The sequence below is a fragment of the Chelonoidis abingdonii genome, chromosome 6 (genome assembly GCF_003597395.2).
Source record: "Chelonoidis abingdonii isolate Lonesome George chromosome 6, CheloAbing_2.0, whole genome shotgun sequence".
NCBI classification, from domain to species: Eukaryota; Metazoa; Chordata; order Testudines; family Testudinidae; genus Chelonoidis; species Chelonoidis abingdonii.
The window spans coordinates 63,757,087-63,761,716 of NC_133774.1; positions in this window are offsets into that span (position 1 = coordinate 63,757,087).

Consider the following 4,630-nt stretch of genomic DNA (forward strand, 5'->3'; position numbering starts at 1 on the left):
ACATCTAAGTCACCAATATTCAAAAAAAAGCATGTGAGCACATGCTGAACTACTTCTGGGAAAACAGCAGTATCTTATAGTACATAGTAAAAGTGATCAAATATGGTAGTGTGGTGAACCAAGCTTGGAAGCAAATTCCAGAGCCAAGTACTTTTCACTTCACCCTGAATGTTTGTCATAATTAACATTAACATCTATTGACTGTTTTGATTTATCCCCCAACAATGTGTTTTCTTAGAAACAAATGTTGTGGAGGGGTTAATCAGAGCTGTTAACTGGTTACCAGGAGCCTTTCAATGCAAAATCACTTGTTCAAGTTGTAAGCCAAAATTGTTCTCCAGCAGCTGGTTGCTCAATGTGAAATGAGCTACTGCTCTCAGTCCAGTCCACATCACAGAGCCACCATCATCACAATTGGCACCATTGTTTGCAGTATCAGTAGACAAACCAAGGACTCACTAGTTAGGAAATCGGCCTGTAAAGATGGTCCTTGGAGGTAGGTCTGAAGCCCATTGGCAGAATAGCGTCAGTAAGCTTGCACAGTTACTGCCATTGTGTGTGCGTGACACTATGGTATAATCAATAGGATATTGGACTGTGATCCCTGGTTTCTATTCCCAGATCTGCCACTGACCTTCTAGGTGACTGTGAGCAAGTCACTTCACCTCTGTGCTTCAGTTTCACCCTCTGTAAAATGGCAATAATAATACTGATCTCCTTTTGCAAAGGCTTTGAGAGTTATGGTTGAAAGGGACTATATAAAAGCCTGGTGGTGGTGGTGGTGGTATTATTAAAAGGGTAAATGGAGGATTTCAGTGCAGAATCTTTCATAAGTACCTACGTTGGGGTCCACTCACAGCAGGGCAGGGTGCCGCCTCCTGGCAATTCTGGGGATTAGCTCTGACATGCTGACACCCTTCCTGTGGATGCCCTCAGTCTCTCTCTGTCTTCAGCACCCTCACTCCTTGAGATGCTGCTTCCTCTTTGTGACTCAGTCCTCCGGCCATGGTCCTCCCCTTCTAGGATATCAGTTTTTCAAGGTAAATTCTTCCAGGCAGTCCACCCTCCTGCGCTGCCTGGTCTGTGCCACTTCCCCAGTAGCTGGCAGGAGAACCTGTGTCCCCACCCCCGGGTCAGGGTTTCAGCTCAAGGGCCCTCTCTTCAGCAGCCAAGGTCTGCTGTCCCCCTGAGCCTTTCCTACCTTTCTGGTTCTCCCTGCTCTCTGGGTTTGCCAGCCACACACAATTCCCTCCTCCCAACCATACCTCTGTTCTCCCAGGGAGTGAGCATAGGCTACTTCCTGCAGCTCCTAGCTGCTTTCAGCTCCTGGACTTACACGGACACTTTCTTATCCTGTCCAGCTCAGCCTCATCCAATCAATCTTGCTGCCTGGCTCCTCCTCCAGGTGCAGCCTGAGCAATTAATTGCCCCAGCTAGCTACTTTAAGGCTCTCCACAGCCTAAATCTCCTGCCTTTGCTGCTTAATTGGCTGATTGGGCCCACCTGGCCTTATTCAGTTCTCTCAGTGCTGATGTGCAGAGAACACCCCATCACAGCATCATATTCACTTTAACACCTGAACAGGTTACATCTAAAATGAACTTAAAATTTAAGCCTGGCCAGAGAGTGAAGTGGAAAATGAGATATTGGGGCAAAAAAAGGCAACGAGGTCAATAAGTAAACATTCCTCCCTTGGTATTGCAGCCCAGGTAACATGTTGAGTTACTCAGACAAGTCCAAGGGTGAGTCAGATATACAATTAAGGCTGCAGGAATTCCAGGATCAAATGACTGCAGAATCTGCTGCAGCATCAGTCCCCGATGCCTAGGACTGAGCCAATTGCTGCTCAGTTTGGAGCAGTGGTGTGCCTACCAGCTATTAAAGTGGAATGACTTTCCAGTGTCCCCCCCATCAACACAACTTGGAGTGGATGAGCATTGTACTATGTGGTCCCTGTAACCTCTCTGTGCCCAAATAGGAGAAGGTAGGGCCAAGCTGATGTCACATTCATTGCTCAAGCCTTGCTCATTGCTGATTTCCACCTGCTCAGCCTCCAGCATGAAGAAAATAGCACTGGGAGGAAGCCACTAGTCCTTTCCCCTACTACTTTCTCTCTCCCCTGCCCCCCACTCAAACCAGCTTGGGGAAACTTGCTCCACCACCCAATCCTCACACAAATTAAAGGACACAACCGTAGGCAGAGACTGATCCACTTCAAGAACCAGACAGGTCCTGTGCTGTAATCTATAATCTACCACCTGTACTACCACCAAAAAGCGGAGGATGCCTGCTCCTCACCCACCCAAGCAATCATCTCCACAACCAGAGGCAACCAGGATGCCTACCTGCCATTACTGGTACCACAAAAGGCTACAGGACACCCTGCCTATCTTTGCTGTTGCTAAAACTATCTGCTACGTAAGGGAGCCTCCTAGAGTACTGGGGTGGGTGGCAAGCATATGGGCCAAGGGAGAGGAGGGGAAGGGTGTATGCATTTGTATGGCAGAAGAATATGGAATTTTTGGAGTGGAGGTAAGAGACAGAGAGAGAGATGGCGATGGGATTTATTTTTATCCACAAAATGTGCAGTCACTTTTCATTAACGCAGGAAATTTTTCAGGGAACCCTTTGATATTTTACTTGCATTTTGTTCATCAATGAGATGTTTCTACTTAAGATTTAATAACTGTTTCCTTGCCAAAAACACATGGAGAACCATTCTGGAAACGGCATACTATCTGTCTTCTATTGGCCTGAGTAGCTGCTGTCTTTCTGTGCAGGCCAATTGCCAATTTTTGTTGTTGCCTTTTACCTCATTCAGTAAGGACCACAACAAGGTTTGAGGACTTAGCTAACAGGAGTGAATTATTCTTGACAATTGTTCTATCTTACAGTAATGGTAATTGACTTAAGAATATGGACAAGGGAGATTCTGAAGGACATTGTGCCAGTCCTTCCAAGAACCCTTGGCTAGCTAGTTGTGCAGAAAGCTACTATGAGATTGCTAGAAAAAGCCAGCCAGAGATGGATTGGGCTGAGGGCCATAGTATTGCTGCTGTCCTTACTCTGTTGGAGCTCAGAAGAGGGAGAGAGAGAGGTGAGTATAGACCATGTCCTGGTGTATTTAGGATACTTCAGATGAGAATTGTATTGGGAACCATGAGACCTACTGTTTGCCTGGTCACAAGCAGTTAAAAGCTAGTGAAGGAGAATATTTGTTAAAATGAGCCTCCATGGATGGGAGAAGAGAGAGAGAACACACATTTATACCACACTATGCTCATTGGAATGGGCTATGCTCAGTGTGTGGCACCCAGCAACCCCACAACACAGAGATCCCATTCTTTTCTGGAGTGAAAACCAAGCTGCTGGAGGCTTCTTGGGTAGGCAAGCCAGCCAAACCAGCATAGTGGTGCCAGCAGCCACAGCAAGCCAAACAGCAGCTGTTTCTGGTTATCTGACACTTCACGTAGCTGGGAAAGATGGGGCCTGTTTTATTTCCTTTCTGCTTTTTTCCCCCATATTATCTTGATCTGATTTTTGTAGCCATGGATGTGCACAGCCTATAACCCAGGACTGACAGTAGCTAGTAGAGATGGACTTTCCCCATATTGGGTGTTACATTAATGAAGGCATCACACAGCGCTATAATATAAACTCATACATACTGTAGTGACATGGATGTCAACAGAACAAAATTTACTGACAAGAAGACAGTTTACTTACTGACTGAATAATTATTTTATTTACTCTTGCTGATGTGAGTAGGTAGAATACTACCCTCCCTTACTTATAATGTCAAAACAGCACTTGTCCCAAACCAGCAAGTAAGAGAAGTGCTCTTACTTTCTTAAAATAGAGTTTGTATAGTTCTTAGTCTTTTCTCTCAAGTTCACTCTGGGGATATGCTCTGACCCCACTTGACTTTTTAAAGTCTGCTTTTTAAAGTATGAATGTGAGAAAAACAGCAAAGACAATACTTTAAAAGAAGACACAATATATATAGTAAAATACCATTGTATGGGAGATAACACACTACTGTCTGTCTGACTCTCCCTGTGAAATATACTGCAAGTAGTAGGACTTTGACACAAGTCATCCTGTCAAAACTACCAATACTTAGTACATAATATATAACCTGTGGAACTCTGTGTTGCTGTATATTATTGGACATTCAAAACAAATGTGTACAGAAGAAATGTTGGTGAGAACACCAGTGTTATCTGGTACACTTTCCACAAAATGCCAAAGAATCTATGTTCCAGAGACCAGGCAAAAGAGATCTTAGTTTAACATCTAACATAATGAATTAACTTTGACCAATGCAAGACTTATAATGCTCCACTGTCAGTATAGGCCGAGAGTCTAAGAACAGAAGCTGAGACCACAGCTTGTCAGTTTCTGGTTCAGGTTTGTTTCCAGTGACACCTTAACCTGTATAGAAAGCATGGGTACTCTATCATCAAATCATGCATGTCTCCTCATGCTTTTGAAAAACTCTTGCCATACACGGAATCATTAATAAGATGGTCTCATTCTAGTGACATGTAAACTACAAGTCCCACAATTCTCTGCATCTGGGGAGTGGGGCAAAAAGGCTTTCAGCCTTTCACATGGAGGTAACTGGGAA